The sequence below is a fragment of the Lycorma delicatula genome, chromosome 4, assembly GCF_047948215.1.
Source record: "Lycorma delicatula isolate Av1 chromosome 4, ASM4794821v1, whole genome shotgun sequence".
Classification (NCBI taxonomy): Eukaryota; Metazoa; Arthropoda; class Insecta; order Hemiptera; family Fulgoridae; genus Lycorma; species Lycorma delicatula.
In genome coordinates this window covers 70,879,486-70,897,020 of record NC_134458.1, presented here as the reverse complement: position 1 = coordinate 70,897,020, position 17,535 = coordinate 70,879,486, and the positions used below count along the sequence as shown (strand labels likewise).

The following is a 17,535-nucleotide window of genomic DNA, read 5'->3' as shown; positions in this document are numbered from 1 at the left end:
CTTTTTTTTTAATTTAATAAATGTAATGTATTTAAAATTATTACTTGCATCCTTTAAAATTATATCAACTACCTTTTCTAAAATAAAAAACAAAAATAAATAAATTGTCTTTCCTAAAATAATAGACAATTTAGTGAAGAGTAAGTTTTTTTTTGCTAATTGCAACCTTCAGCCGCTGTTTAATATCATCATAAGCAAAATCGGATAAAAGATGATATACTACCATGAGGTGAATTAATTTTTTAGTAAAATTTATAACAAATGTTTTCTCACCCTTAGACTGAATTGACTAATGATCCCCACAAAAATATTCAAATATTTCAAGTTATTCTCTTGTACAAAATCAGGTATTTAATACTCAAAAATAATATAAATGTTTAACAAATTCAACTTTTAATTAAGTGGACTACAATTTGAAGTTTGTTTGTAAATGATCATTCAGGGACGTTATTCCCAAATATTACAGAGTTCATTGTTAGGTTGCTAAACGTTCCATAAATTGTTACAGCTGTTAAGCTGTCCGCTGTTCTAGTTTCGCCATTTTGATCAGCATTGTCAAGTTCTGTTTTCTTCATTGTTAATAATTCTGTTTGTTACGTCAAACATTTGCTGTTTAGTTTTGGACTTTCAATAATTAAACTTTTTAATTTAAAAGTAAAATTCAAAAAAGTATATATAATAAATTATATAAACTCACATAACCATCTACAATTTTTTTTTTCTTTATTTTTCTATATAATTAATGAGAAGCACATGTTATACTTTTATCAAAATGATTTTCTCAGTTTCTTCTTACTACATTTTTATACATATATACTGCATCTCTCAGATCATAGTAAAGTATTCCCTTAGAATGTCTTCACTATGACGTACTGATTCTAATCCTTGGGATTTTAAAATATAGGATGTCATGAAAACCGTATTCTAGTGTGCAGTATTAGTTCTGTAAAATATCATATAATCAATTGTGTGGTTATTACTTATACCAAATACCTTAGTAATGTAATATTACTAAGGTAATATTAATGTAATATTAATCTAGTATTATAAGGAAAAGAGTTCATCAGTTGAATAGAATGCATTTCTGATTAAAATTATCTCTAATGATCCTTTGGATAATTGTGGTTTTTTTTACAAAAAAAAATTATGAATATAGTTATTGTATGTAAAATAACACTTGTATGTTTATATATGTTTTAGGTAAAAATAAATACATTTTTTTGTCAGTTAAACCTTTTAGTAGAAAGTAGTTTTTCTAAAGTTACAAATCTTCTTACAACTCCTCTACCCTTAAAGTCAGATATTTTATGAATCACATTTTTTTTTAAAGGTTTATTTATATTCTCGATAATTACAGATGTGCGCAGTGTTTAAATAAAAGCATCCAAGAAATAATCTGAAGAAGGAACTGCTTTTGGGCTTTTTTATGAAAAATATATACAGCTGCGCTTGCAATGCTGTTCCTCTAACTTGAATTACCTTTTCTCAAATGTTTTGATTTAGATTCCTTTAAAATTTACAGCAAATAACTTGTAATTTTGATCATAAATTTTGTTTGTTGTTAATTTTCAATTAACCACACTGTTCACTAACAATCTTACTCTTAGAACTAAAAAAATCTTTAATTTGCCTCCTTTCTGTTTGAATGCATTGTAAATTATAATTGATATACACAACACTTAATATGTTAGTTTGTATTCTACTACTTATCTTCAAATAAGTATGTGACTAACAGCCTCACCCACCCATTTTTCTTGTTTAATTTTTGTATGGTCTTTTGGTTATGTTTAATCGCTATGTTAATTTATCACTGTTGTTTCTGTAGTCTAAATTGTGATCAATCATCTGATTTAAAAATTGATAAAGTAAAATAAAAAACATCATCTTCAGCTTACATAACTTATTAATAGAGTTAATGAACAAAGTAGTCAATAAAGAAGGTAATACGAAATAATTTGTTGTCCCTCCGACACACATTAACTGCTTATAAAAATGTTTATATAGAGTGACTAAAAATTTCTTTGAGAAAGGGCTGTTTAATCAATCATTATTTTAATTCTGAAAACAGAGAAATTGAATTGTTTATAGATAATTGTCTAGCACATGCAAGGTTATTCACCTAGGAGGTACCAGCTATATATATTACCTATTATAACTTATAAACTATAACTGAGGCTGACAATGCATACTTTTTAAGTAGTTTTGTGTAAAAATGATCTTTTTAATACAAAGGTGTGCCAGGTAAGTAATGCGACAACTAGCATTATATCAAAACTAATAACTTTATTTTAATTTTGCAGTTACATGGATCATACAAGTTGTTGAAAGAATGCTGGAAATCTTGATTGTGTACCTCCTTCAATCTGTCAGTCACAGCATGTTAGATGTCCTCAATGTCACTGAAACATTCTCCTTTTAAAGTACATTAATTTTCGGAAATAGAAAAAAGTCTGCAGGTGATAAATCAGGCAAATAGGGTGGGTGTTTGAGGATACATATCTGTTTTGATGCTAAAAATTTTGACGGGTAAAACTTGCCTGCAAAAAACGTTTTTTGCAGATAGTGCGCAGTGAGCTGGTGCATTGTCATACAGAAGTACCCAACTCTTGCTTTAGAACATATGCATCCTGACACAACGCATGCGAGCAAGGAGACATTGCATGACTCCTAAGTAGTACTGTTCACTGTTGGGCCCTCATGGAAAAATTGTGTGATTTCTGCAACCTGAGTTTCTTCTGCCTCAATGACGATGTTCCATGCTATTCCATACTCTTAACGTTTTGTCTCTGGGTCGAACTTAAAACACCTTTGTAAACTTCCAATGCCGTTTTTTTCTAATTTACAGTAAAATTTTATCACAGCTCTTTGATCCATGATGCTACATTTGACTGCCACTATTTGCACAACGTTATGTTCATGGCTGCTGTGCATGCACTTGTTGAGTCATCATCACGATTGAAGCATCTGCGCATTCAGCACAATCTAGTAGGTGAAATGGTTACCACATTTGGTGCACTTCTTTAAAGTGTTCCTGGAAAAAATTGAATCTCATTACTTATTTGGCACACTGTGTATATAGTTTTTATAATTACTGTATGTTATTAGATATTTAAAAAACTCAACTAAAAAATAGTGCATTCAGTTTGTAGTTTCCTATTACCAGTAGTGGTAAGTTTACATTTTTTTATAATTGATTCATCAATGATAAAAGATTGATTGTTCAAGTAGCTATTTTAAGAGAAAATATCATGTATTACTTTCGCCGTTAAAAATTTACATTCTCGTAATTTTTGTTTTTAAAATCTCTTGGGTAGTTGAGTTATAAGAAGTCTACTGTATTTGAATGTAAAGTAAGTGTTTTATGTATCGTTAATTGAAAGTTGTTCTTTTGCTATCGTTAATAATTTTTTTTTTTTTCAATGATTATTTATTTAAGAAACAGGTGAATAAATAAACTACTTCTAGACCGTAAAGTTACAATTACTTAGTCAAAGTTTTATCAGAAATATTTACTTTGTAAAAGACAAGAATAAAAATAATTTGTTGTTATATTATGTTTATGTTTTAAATTTATAAGTTTGTGTATTTAGTAAAATTTGTATTAAATATATTTTCTAACGAATAATATTGCTTTGTTATTTTTTCAAAATATTTGTAGTAGTTTATGGTCATGAAAACACAATTATTAAAATTATATTTGATTTTGACAGTACGTGATAATGCAAAACCTGTAATTGTTTATTGATGTAATAGTGGCTATCATTGTGTTTGTTTTTTGAATGGAGTCATTGTTTTATTATACTTTTTACTTATTTCCATATTAAGTTTTATCATAAAAGATATTTTTCCTTAATTCATTTTAAAAAAATACTAGTCGAACCATCTAGCCAGAACCTGGATCCTGGAGCCAACTCAGGGCCTCATGGGGCACAGGGCCACAAAGTTTGCTTCGTTTGCTATTCCCTTGTTCCAGGGGTCTGATGCCCTAGACACCCCAGAGCTCAGTTTGGTCACCATTCCATCTACCTAGAGGGCTCGGCCCCCTGGACCCCTGCACTGTTTGTTATCCTCATGGTTGTGAGAATAACACTGATAAATAACAATTAAAGTATCTTTAGGCTTTATAGAAACCTGAAAAAGACACAATTATAGTAACTTAAGTACAATGTCTGACAAGGAAAAAAAAATTTATTTCTTTTCCAGGCAGAAATGTAATAATGAAATAAAAGGATTTATCTTTTCTTCTTAATGAATATCTTTAATTCACAACTTCACCCTCCCTGGGGTTGAAGAAATAATGAATACTTTTAATATCTTAAGTTTCAAGGGCTCTAAGGCCTTGGTCTGTGACTTAAAACCTTCCCTGGGATAACACAAATGTATCCTGAAAATGTTTAAACATTAATTCTTGTAATTGTTAAACAGAAATTTTTTAATTTATTTAATGTAAATTTAATTCTTTTATTTCTATAATATTATTGATTCAAGTTATTCAGTTCAAACTCAGCTCACAGTGATAGAGACTCATATTTCATTAATTCAATTCATTATGTTTGTGCTTCAACGGCAAATATCCACTACTATATAATATGTATATAGTGAAGTCTCAATAATCCAATGCTAAAAATATTGTGATGCATACATGTAAGATGAAAAAATTCTCATTTTCAGAAAATTGTGACAGGTTAAAAATATGAATGAAATATGTGCTGTAAAACATGCATGTAAAAATACAAACAGTACTTATTGTATAAATAGGCCTATGTGCATGCCTATTTAAATCTAACGACAATGGATCTTCTGGCTTGACAAATTTAAAAAACTGTACGGTAACGTTTCTCAACCTTTCAATATTTGCAACCCAATTTTCATCACATCACCCTCTCATACAATAATAATGCATTTTGATGCTAAAGCTACACTATGACCTTAATCATAAACCTTACAATTTACCAAGAATAAGTTAATTTATTGATATTTAGCAACACTGAACCGCTGCATTGAAAAAAAACAGAATCTATGCCTCTTTATTGCTCTCTGTCTTACGTCCACCATATTGAACATTGCACAAACGTGTATAAATAGTCACCTTGCTCAGTCTCAGTCGAGTCGATCCTTCTATTTCTATCGAACTATCTTGAATGTGTATGTTGCAATTTACATGTTAACAGTTGTGAATTTGCAATTCACAGTACTAAATACTCACGGCAGTAGATTTATACAGAATCATGGTTAAATTTTTAGTTAGGCATAAGCGAGCATTAGACGATAGTGAAGCATCAACAAATGCACAGACAAGTGTGGTTCTAAAATTAAAATCAAGGAAATATTCTCAATAATACTTAATTATTGGGTTTACCAGTACTGAAGTAAATGAAGAAGAAAAGGGGCTCCTGTGTGTCATTTGCTCAAAACTTTTGGCAGCAGACAGCATGAAACCTAATAAACTTATACAGCATTTGGTAACGCTTCATAGTGAGTACAATAACAAAGCCTGAAAATTCTTTGAATTACAATTAAAATCATAAGAAAAGCAAACATTATTTTTTTAAAATACTTTGTGAATGAAAAAGTTTTACTTACCTCTCACAAAGTTTCACATAAAATAGCCAGTTGTAAAAAGTCTCACACCATTGGTGAAGAGCTTATTTTGCCAGCGGCAATTGAGATTGTAGAAACTATGTTTGGAGATAATTTTGCCAAACAATTGCAGTCCATACCTCTTATCAAATGATACTGTTGCCCGTCAAATTGGTGATGTAGCTGAAGGTGTACAGCATCAGCTTTTGAGAAATTACATGACAAATTGTTTTCAGTTCAGCTTGATGAAGCAACAAACAGCAATAAAGATGCTTATGTTCGAATTGATGGCATGTCAACAGTAGAACTACTTTTCTGCAAAGCAAAAGCACTTGCATTATTTGCTATCTTAAATAAATTTATAAACAGAGTGGAAAGATTGTGTCGGGATATGCACCGATTGTGCTTGTTCAATATCTGGAAGATTCCAAAGTATACAAGCACTAGTGAAACAAAAATCTGGTGTCTAGACACATTGCATGATCCACAGAGAAGCTCTGGCTTCCAAAGAAATGAGTCCTGGTCTGAATATTGTGCTAACAACTGTTCTAACCATAGTAAATTATAGAAAAGTGAGACCCTTAAAATCGAGAATCTTTTCTATACTTTGTAAAGACATGGGTGCAGTACATCCTGACCCCATAGGGGAAGACACTCTCCATTTCGTTCGTCACACCAAGCCCTAATGGGCTTTACTGGATCCTTGGCAAAAGGCATCTCAGTCAGGATGCCACTGATGTGAATGTCACAAGTGATATTCCCATCATTATACTACTAGGAAATGAACTCTAAAACAAAACTTCCATGTCGAGTCTTTAACAAGACTGAGTGACATAAATTAACTGAAATTAAACGGAACTACGTACCTGATAGGTTAAAAGTTTAGTTCAACATGTAACCATAACATAACACAAAACAAGAAATAAAAGTAAACTTAAAAATAGAACTAAATAAACAAAAACATCAAACTTTATAAAACAAAATAAAAACCAGGAGGAACCCTAAATTCCCTCGGCAATCCGTTCTCTTGCCAGGTAACCGATGAAGTTTTCAACGATTGCCGATTTTTCCAATTCTCACGGAGATATAATGTCGAGTAGACAAGCAGTCTCCGTGCGCATAAGTTCGTATTTTGCTCATTCATAAATTACATGATATGCGTCATCTAGTTGGCCACAATCTGGACATACACCTGACCTCCACCAGGCCAAATCGCTTGAGTCTGTCTCGGAAGGCGCCATGGCCAGAAAGAAATTGCTTTCCAAACTTGTTATGGTAAACCCAAGGGGCGCCCCGTAAACCAACAACGTCTGGGAAAAGATTATGCGTATAACGCCCGCCCTCTGCCTCATCGCATCTGGCCTGCCATAAAGTATTGCCATGCCGTTCCATCTCGTGAATTTTTTCTGAAGTCAATTCACCTGACTCTTAGCAATATAGCGCTGCTGCTTTTCTGACGCAATTAAATCTATTGGTTTCACACCTGCAATCACCAACATTGCCTCCCGTGAAGTAGTACGGTAACCTTCCGTTACTGTTAATAATATAAGGTGTTGAGCCCGTAATTATAAATTCCGATAGCGTTTTAATTTTAGCCTATTCGCACAAACAGGCGCCGCATATAGCATAGTTGCCTCGAACACGCCCTTATATAGGATACTCGTAGTCTTAAAATTAAGATCCGAATCAGGATTGACCACTCTCAAATATCAAATAAGGGACGACAGGCCTTCTTCGTGATGTAATTAAGGTGCTTCTTGAACTACAATTTCTCGTCAAGAAACATCCCAAGGTACTTTTGAACTTAACATATTTAATACGAAGACCTGACGCCTCACTGCCAAAAGGCCTTTAAAAAGCATCATCGTGGTCTTCTCCGGTTTGAACGTCACCTTATATGATGACCCTACAACTCAAATATCCTGTATGCCTGGCTGACTCGGAGCTCAACCTCCCTACACGAACTTCCTTCAACCAGCAGGAGCCCATCATCGAGATAAGCCACAATGAGACACCCGCCAGGCAATCTCAGCTGAAGAAGGGAATCAAACTCCACCACCCACAACAATGGACCAAACACGCTGCCCTGAGGACAACCATTGGACAGCGTCCACCTACCTCATGCCGCTCGTTTTCTGTTCAGCCTCCGGAACCACCTAAGGTATTACTTCAGAGGATGATATGTATGAATGTAAATAAAGTGTAGTTCTATACATTCTCAGGTCGACCGTTCCTGAGATGTGTGGTTAATTGAAACCCAACCACCAAATAACACCGGTATTTACGATCTAGTATTCAAATCCGTATAAAAGTAACTGCCTTTACTAGGATTTCAACCTTAGAACTCTCAACTTCAAAATCAGCTGATTTGCGATGAACACTTAACCACTAGACCAGTCCAGTGAGATTACCTCATGCCTGCCCTCGGGAAGCAGTACATACAGATACCTGAAGTAAGTTTGCATTACTCGAAGTTCACTATCATTGCATTGCCTCTTTTGTAATTGATAAACGATAGAAGGCCACCACAGGTTATTAAACGCTTCGGAGATCCAGGAGAATTCCTAGGACATATTCCTCCTCACTAGCTCTTACCCCTTTAGGTTTTATTATATTAAAAATTTTGGGAGGAATTAAAATCTTATAAGTTTTGTATAAAATTAAGTATAAAGTAAATATAATTAAATAAATTGTATAGTAATTATAATTATAATTAAATAAATAAATAAGGTTAAAGTGAGTATAAAATTTTGTGAGAAATTATAACAAATTGTAAGTTTAGTATGTAATATTTTTTAGGCATACTGTTCCACAGCACTCTGTCTTCTGCAGTGTGTTCATGCCTTATCTCCTTAGAATGAACAGGGAGTAGTCATCCGTACCTTGCACGACACAGTGAAACGTCTGGAACATCAGCCGTACTTCCTAACTTGTTACCAGATGATTTTTACTCATTTCCTCAGTTGAAATCAGTTCTTAAAGGAAAGTGACACAAAGCAGGTGAAGAAATTTTAAGGATAGGTTCCACATATATTTCCAGTCATTTTATGAACGTGGGCAAAAGTGTGTAGCTGCCAAAGGAAATTACTTTCATAAAAATATAATGTAAAACTTCAACGCACACAGTTTTTGTAAGATAAACGTATAACAAGATTTTTTTAAAGAAATCACATAAAAGTCAGTTTTTTATGACAAGGTTTTTGGTGCATTACGAAAATTTGTGTTAACTTTCATTTTTTTATAGCTTATGAATATTGTCATTTTTAAGTAACAGAAAAATATATTTATTTTTTTGGCTTTATTATTTCACTTGAAGCTTGTCTGTGGGATACGAAAATGGAATTTTGTAGCGTATGAAAAATACCATGCCTTAGCGGGATTCGAAAACCTGGGACCTCCGGATGAATGGCCTAGATGACCGGCCACTTCATCACGAAGATCGGCTATAATTAATTTAATTTAGTAATAATAAATAATACTATAATTAATTTATGTTGTAAATTATTAATTTATATATTTCAAATTCATAAATATGAATTGTAAACAAATACTACATTTATAAACCAGTGTAATTGACCTTGATTAGTTCAATTAATATTTTTTTAAGAAAGAGCGGGCATCAACAGCTATGACCATTAGCCCGATGGAGATTGGTAGCGTATAACATGGTAGTGTATGCCATGCCTGATCGGGATTCGAACCCGCGTCCGCATGAATTCCGAGACGCTGCCAACACAGTCACGAAAGTCTGATTACAATGTATTTGTGTGTGATTTTTTTTAATAATTATTGTTCAACACGTATGTATTTATTTAAGTATATATTCAGAGTGTATCACGACGTTCTCCCGGGTCTTTCATAACTTATTCTACTCCTGAAAATAATGTAAAAAAATGCATATAAACATATGTTCTAAACTACTTCGTTTGCGTGTTATGACTAATGAAAGATTTTGCTTGGATTTCAGCTACCCTAGTGTAATGAGATCGTACTGAAATTTTTAGGACGTTAATTGAGAGGCAGAATTTGTGATTTATTTTGGTTTTGACCTGAAAAATCGAATAAAATAGGTCCTAGAACCGTATCTGCAGTAGTTTTTGAGAAATCTGGGGTGAAAACCAATAAATATGGATAAAAAACCTATTTTTTATGTTTGATGTGCAATAACTTTGTTAAATGTAATAAATAATATATAACTTTGTTAAATACATAAAACCTTTAAACAAAACTTGTAGAGAATTTAATTCTGAAAAAATGGTGTAAGTTGAATAAAACAAAGAAAAGTTAGGAAAATTCGAATTTTATTTAGAAACAGTACACTAGACTAAACTACAATATACATACCAGTTTATAATAAATGTTCAAAAATGAGTTCGCTATTTTCAACACATTTCTTGGCTTGCTTCTGTACTGATTTTGTTGATCTTTTTAGTTCTTCAGGGGTATCCTTACATTGCTCATCCACATCCATTATGCGAACAATTAATTCTTCATGGGAATGTATTTTTGTTTTGTATACAATGTTTTTCATCCATCCCCAGACACAAAAATCTAGTGGTGTTAGATCAGGCGATCTTGATGGCCAGGAATGGACCTCCACGACAGATCCATTTCTCAGGGAAATGATAATTTAAGTGGTGGAAACTGTACAAGAGGAGTGGGGAGAGCACCATCATGCTGGAAGTATACTTTGCGTCTCAGCGCTAGAGGAAAATCTTCAAGCAGGTGCGGCAATTCTTCTTGAAGAAAGTGCAAATAGACCTGAGAATTTAAGCGGCCAGGTAATATGAACTGTGCCAAACAGTTTATTGTGAAGAAGGCCGCACTATACATTGACACTAAGTCAGTGTTGAAAACTGCCTTCCATTGTTTCATGAGGATTTACTTCTTCCCATGTATGCTCATTGTGTAAGTTGTTAACACCAGTTCGAGTGAAATTTGAAATCACTAATTCTGCCCCTCAATTAACATCCTAAAAATTTCAGTACGACCTCATTTCACCGGAGTACATGATTCTGAGAAAAATTTTTCATTAATCGTAACACGGAAACAAAGTATTGTAGGACATATGTACTATTATATATATATATACATATATTATTACATGTATTTTATATTTTTTTTTTTTTTTTTATTCGAGATCTAGCATTCGTACTGAGTGGACGTGGTTATCTGATGCTTTAATAAATTACAGTTATTGAACGGCTTTTCATGACAAGTTTTTGATGAAAGTAGTTTTTACTGTGTTTTCTTTTGTAATAACTTATATTTATTTTATTCTAACATTATAATATTATAGTAATATATTTTATATTAATATACACTTACATTAATTTTGTTTTTCAATCTAAAATGTGAATATTGAACAGTTGAATGTATATTTATGTCTAATATTAAGGATTATTTTTCACCTACAAGGAGTGCAAAAAGAAATCGGCCAAATTGTTGTGCAAAAACAAAAAAAAAGTGACCACTTCAAATGCCAGAGACAGGGGAAAAAGGTGTGTTTCAAAGTGTCTATGAAAAAGATCGAAGGGCCGTTTAATGGAAAGTTAGCCTTATTAGCAACCAGAGAAGATATTGGTTTAATTATTAAAAAAAATTAAAACTTTACATGAGAATAACCATGCACTAAAAGATGAAGTGAGTGGTCTGAAAAAACAGAATCAAGAAACACAATATAAATTACACGATTTGGAAAATAGAAGTAGAAGAATAACATTATCATTAAGGGACTTAAACATGAAAACAATTCAGATATCATAGAACTTGTTAAAAAATTTTGTGCCAAAATGATGGGAATAAGAAGTGACATTTGGATAAATCATGCACATCCCCTTGGGAGAAATCATATAGACAGGCCAGTGATTGCACATATTCCAGACAATTGCGATATCTACTGCATCTTTAAAAATGTGTATGAACTAAAGAGCATGGAATATGTGATATAAAGGGACTTCTCAGACACTACGAGAAAAGTGAGGACTAAACTTTTAAAAATTAAAAAAGAACTAAAGAAGGCATTACCAACAAAGGAGATTTTTATTATACAAGAAAAGTTAAGGATGGAAAGAAAAATATTTACAATGGAAGATGCCAATCTACAGACATCAGACTATGAGGACAGAATATGTAAACTATCAGAACTATTGCAACCTGACTTCTTATATCGGATAATGTTATTGGTAAGCAGAAAACAGAGGACAGGAACAGGAATAAGTGAGAATTTGGCATCTGCCAGACTGATCTAAATGTGCCGGGGTTAGATAGATAAGTGAGGATTTGGCATCTGCCAGACTGATCTAAATGTGCCGGGGTTAGATAAGTTAAATAATGTGTGCTATAATGTCAATCTCAAAGGTAAGTATTCTTACTGAAAAAATATCTTAAGATATTTTTTGTCTTGTTGAAAGTGATAATGTGGAAATGTATTCAAATCTTTTTCAAGAATATATATAGGGTTGGGAACTGACAGAGAATCAGTTTATGGTTGGGCAAAGGGGTAATGTTAATAGGTTATAAATCAGTCTTAAAAGGCAATATTCAGCAAAATAATATGGGGGTAGAATTATAATTAAAATTTTAATTGATAGTAATGAATATTTTTTGGTATTTGCAAATTTATTCTACGTTTGGGGGGGGGGGGTAAATTGTGGAATTGTGATTTTCTCAAGCTGGGAAATTTTTGAAAATACTGTTTGAACAAAAAGTTATTTTATTGGGAGATTGCACAGCCTGAATGGCAGCTGAGCAGTATATCTCAAGAAATTATATCAGGAGAGTAACGTCAGTAATTTTTTTGAGTTAAGATCCTCAAAAGACAAAGTTATTAATGCCAAGGGGAGATCTGTGTTAAACTTATTTGATAATAATAATCTATTTATAATAAATGGGCAAGTAAATAGTGATGAAAAGAGTGAATTTATTTAAATAAGACCTAAAGGGTAATCTGTTTTTGTTTATTGTTGTTTTTCTTTCGAAGGTGTAAATTTACTAAAATAATTTAAAATTGGAACAGAAATATTTTCTAATCACATGCTGTTAGAGTTGGTAGTAAGCGTAAGTGAAGTTTGCGTGTCAGAGTGAGAACAACATATTTTGCCCAAATTGAAATGGAGTTACAGTGTGGAAACAGATTTTCAAGTAAAGTTATGCAATAAATGTATAAAAATTGATCTTTCTTTGGAGATAAATGATGCAAATGCTTTACTTAAGAACTTAATATATAATGCAGTAGGGTGCAGTGATAAATTTTTAGTATTTTAAAGTTATTGATTATAAGTATTAGTATTAGTAATTAATTTATTACTAATATAAATAATAATTGATATAAAATAGTTATAATTAATTACCAATACTAATACTTATAATCAATAACTTTAAAATACTAATAATTTAATTTATCACTGCATCCTACTGCATTTTATATCAATTATTATTTATATTAGTAATACTTATAATAAAAAAAAGCTATAAGCAGGTGTGATTTGATGATAAATCACACCTGCTTATAGCAGCCCCAACATGTTTAAATTGCTAAAACTGTATAGAAAGAATGGAACTGGTATGGTGAGAAAGGAATATTTGTGTGCACTTGGCAGTTATAAAGCATTATGTAAACAAAAAGAAAGAATACTTTTATGAGGTAGTCAACCATTTTAAGAACGTAAGGGATACAAAAGAGTTCTGGAAGTGTGCTTGAATTTTTTAAAATGAGTTTAAATGTTACCCAAAAATAAAAACAAAAATTGGTGGGCTATTCTCAAAGTTTACTTAATGTAAATGCACAATGTGAAACAATACTCTATGCAGCCCTTACTATGCTGATTGTTTGTTGGATGGTGTATATGTCTTGGTGAACTAAAAGAGGTTTTAAAAAAAGCGAAGGTTAATAAAGTCCTGGGACTGGATTGAATTCTGTACTAGTTTTATAGACTAGCACCTTCACAGTAACTTAATTTAATTTTTAGGTTTTTTAATAACATATATAATTATGAAAAGGTGCCAGAATCCTTCAAGAAGTCAATTATATTTCCTTTTAATAAAATATATGATGTTTCGATGGTAGGGAATTATAGGGGTATTTTGTTTACTGATTGGATCGCGGAATTATTTACAGGAATTTGATTAAACAGACTAGAAAAATGGGTATCTTTTAACAAATTTTTGAATGTAAATCAAGTGGGGTTTCGAAAGAGTTATTCGACTATTGACAATATCTTTAATTTAGTATTTTAAATTTGAGCTTAAAAAAAAGGTAAAAAAGCATACTATTTTTTTGTCAATTTTATAGCTACATCTGATAGTATATGTGTTTTTATATAAGTTGTATAATATGGGATTATAATTTAAGTTCATTAGTGTGTTAATGCATCTGTACAAAGGCACAATGTCCCAGGTATGGTGTAACAGATGTTTCTCGTCAAAATTCAAAAATGTAACAAAGTCAAACAAGGCAGTTTGACATCTCCTTTGCTTTTTGCTCCATTTATTAATGACCTCTATAAAGAGTTAGTGGGTGGTATAGAGATAAACCCATTATTCGTCCGGGTGTTGCTGTATGCAGACGTTATTGTGCTTTTAGCAGCTAGTTTGGAAAATCTGCAAAGTATGATCGATAATTTGAAACAGTTTTTGTGATATGTCAGGGTTAAGGATAAATTTAAACAATTTCACAATCATGGTATTTAGAAGAAAATTAGGAAAAAATGAACAGTTTAAATGGGCTAATGATTGCATAGAATCAGTTAATAAATATAAATGTTTCGATATAACTTTGACACCACTGGTGTACTTCAGAACTATTATATTGTATTACTAACTATTGTTGTATTAACTATATATTGAAAGCTTTTGAACTACTAGATCACAGATTGCCAAGAAAATTAGCTTAACTTACTGTAATGAAGGAAGCGGTTGGTTTAACCTCCCTCGGCAGGCCGGCCAAGCTTGCTGCTGCGGCGGGGATGTTGGCATCCTCCAGGAGGTCCCAAGTTGAACCGGCCAGGGAACTTCTTCTTTTTGGCTTTCTCCAGGTGGTGGTCGACGATGAATTGCAAATTCACTCTCGTGCACGCTCTTTTATTGGAGCCTGAGAATGGTGGGGGCTGCAGCGACGCTATGGTGGGAGTGATGCTTGTATCAGCACATCCGTATACTGTGCGCCCCGCTCACATCGTTGCTGCCGTTATCGCCCGCCGATATTAAATTAGGCACATATATGGTAACAGTGTAATCTATGGAAACTTGAATCTGTAGCTCATTTTTTGGGAACTTGCCCATTTTTAAGAGATATTAGAAGAAAGTGGTTTGGTGTAAACATGTTGGATGTGAATGACGTTATTAATTATTTGAGTAATAAAGACTGGGAAGTATTAATTGGGTATGTTTGAGAAGCAAGGAAGTACAGAGGATGGTTGGTTGTGGAATTTAATTATTAGGGAAGGAGAAATTCATTTAGTAATTCATTTATAAATACTCAATCTTTTAATACATTTCCAAGGATAAAGGCCAATTTCCTATACTTAGCCATGGTATGAAAAAGTTGTGAATAAAAAAATTTACCTTATTGCTATATGAATGGGAATTTACAACTTTTGTCATACTTTATTTGATCATTTTCTATATTCTTAAATAAATTTCTTTTGTTGTATTTGCTAATGTTTTTTTAATTACATTGATGATAATTTTTTTGTAATCAGTCATTTGAGTGTTATATTACTTCTCTATTCAATAATATTCTGTCACTTTCTTAGCCTAACACCCCTCTTTTTTGCTTTTTTGGGGTGAGGAGGGATAGGAGACCCAGCCTTACCTGAGAGGCAATACAGCTGCTATGCTTATAGAGTAGTCATTGGACAAAACTGAATATCCAAGTCAGTTTCCTTGGCCAGATACCAAGGAGGCACTAACTTCTCAGATTCTGACATCCTTTCCATGAAGAATCAAGCAAGGTCAGACTTTCACCTATGGAACTGATAGTAAAGAATAAATCAAGGACAAAAAAGGGTAGATGGTTAGAAAGGACAATCCACTCTTCAAGATAGATCAGGGTTGTTTACTATTTTGTCCAGAATCACAAAGAACATCCCTCCGCATCCTCAATTATCTATTTCATATATTCTAATTTTTGTCTACCTTTAGAGAAGTATGTGACTGTATTTTACTACCATATATTGTTGCAATGGCTGATCCCAGAGTTTGACAGAGTTAGTTTCCTAACTGCATTCTCCTTCAACACGATGGGGCTTCAGGGTGCTACTGGACTTCTGTTAAAGAATGGTTTAGTAGGCCTCTCAACTGGTTTACTTGAAGTTCTGAGGTCTTACAGATTGCAATGACTGCTTGTTGTCTTACATCTAGGGAAAGCTTGGTGGGATATAAATGAACACATTTGAAAATTTAAAATGACAGATTTATTGTATATTTAATCATTTCTAAAACGCGTAGGTGTATAGAGTTTGATTTGATTGTTTTTAAAATAATTTGTATGAGGTATTATGTGTATTCAGATAAATAATATGTGCATTGTAATTGGAGCAGATTTTAAGGTGGACCTTGTGAATAATGCAAATAGTAAATGTCGTAAAGATAATGTTTCACATATTATGCATCTTTGGATTTCAGCCTACTAATAAGTATGTTACTAGGTTTGATTTGGGAAACGATAAGTATATCAATAACGTTGTGACAATGCTCTGCAGAGAAAGGAAAAATTCTTTGTATTTTCAGCTGTTGTATCTGGTCAAAATTCTGTTGTCTTCTAGAGTTCTATAGTTTGTTATCTTGTAGAGACAGTTTTTCATGCTAACAAAGGAGGTTTCAGAACAACAAATCGACTTAATAGTTTTCACTTCTGTTATTTAATGAGCAAAATTTAATGGATTGATGTATATAATTTAATTATATCATCAAATTTGATGGTACTCCGATTATACAGAATGGAGGTACTCTGAAATATATCAACTACAAATGTTAGTGACAATGCTAAGAAAGGCAGAAATTATCATTCAAATCAATTATGATTTAAATTTTAACATTAAAATGGTTTGATTTAAATTTAAGATTTAAATCAATTCCAGCAGAATTATAAAATATTGTGAAAATTTTACATCAGCAAAATTAAAATTTTTTTAATATTACAAATAAATATTTTCTACTTAAGTTTTCAAACATGACAAGGAAAAGAGAAATGCATGGTGTGCTAATGAATTAAGAACCCTTAATTTGCAATTTTTAGACAAGTCGTATTTGATAAAGCTCAGGCTTAGCAATTTTAAGAAATAAATACAGAACTTTTAAAAGAATATTCGAGTAATACAAAATTTATAAAATTAATTATAATACATACACTATTAACAGTGTAGTTAATAAATCAATGGTTTGTGATCTATGATCAGTGTATTTTTTATATAAATGAAAATACAATCAAATGACTACTGTCTTTTTGGCCTGATGATTTTAATATAAAATATGATTGTAAAAATGTGATGCTGTCATTAAATTTATTTTTTAATTTAGGGAAACTGAGATAAGGTATTTAGTTTGTTATTGGCTTTTTGATGACAAACACATTTGATGAGGTACTGCATAATATACTACCCACAAAATTGTCTAACATATCTGATTTGAATACTGTTAACTTTTTTAAATCATATCCTAATGATAGATAACAAGTTTTGGCTATAAATTGTCTGCCAATAAAGTTTATTGATTGTCAAGGGTCTGTATTAGAACCCTTGCTTTTCATTCTATAAATAAAAGACTTAACAACTGCCTTAGTGAGTGATGACAGTAATACTTATTTGTTTGCATAGATCCAGCACTAAGTTTGAAGAATGCTGATCAAAGTAATGTAAATAACAACCTGAATTTAAATCTGAAGAAGTCAAAGGTTGACACGCATCTAACAATTTATGATTAAGTTATAGGAAAATTTACAGCTTATGTTTAAAT

At 32.0% G+C, this 17,535-nt stretch overlaps 1 protein-coding gene and 1 long non-coding RNA gene across 3 annotated transcripts in view; one reads left to right on the top strand and one right to left on the bottom strand.

Moving 5' to 3' along the window:
• Positions 1 to 3,619, top strand: part of Taf3 (TBP-associated factor 3) — a 109,942-nt gene extending 106,323 nt beyond the window's left edge. For both annotated transcript variants that reach the window (XM_075363313.1, XM_075363312.1), the window contains one exon: positions 2,301 to 3,619. The gene's annotated coding sequence lies outside the window, so the exon portion shown is untranslated. The remainder of the gene's footprint in view (positions 1 to 2,300) is intronic.
• LOC142323539 (uncharacterized) lies at positions 2,899 to 9,432 on the bottom strand. Its single transcript, XR_012756119.1, has 3 exons — positions 7,699 to 9,432; positions 5,584 to 5,895; positions 2,899 to 3,031 (listed from the first exon to the last, which is right to left on the bottom strand). It is a non-coding gene; the product is annotated as an uncharacterized LOC142323539 (long non-coding RNA).
• Between the last annotated feature and the right edge of the window lie 8,103 nt (positions 9,433 to 17,535).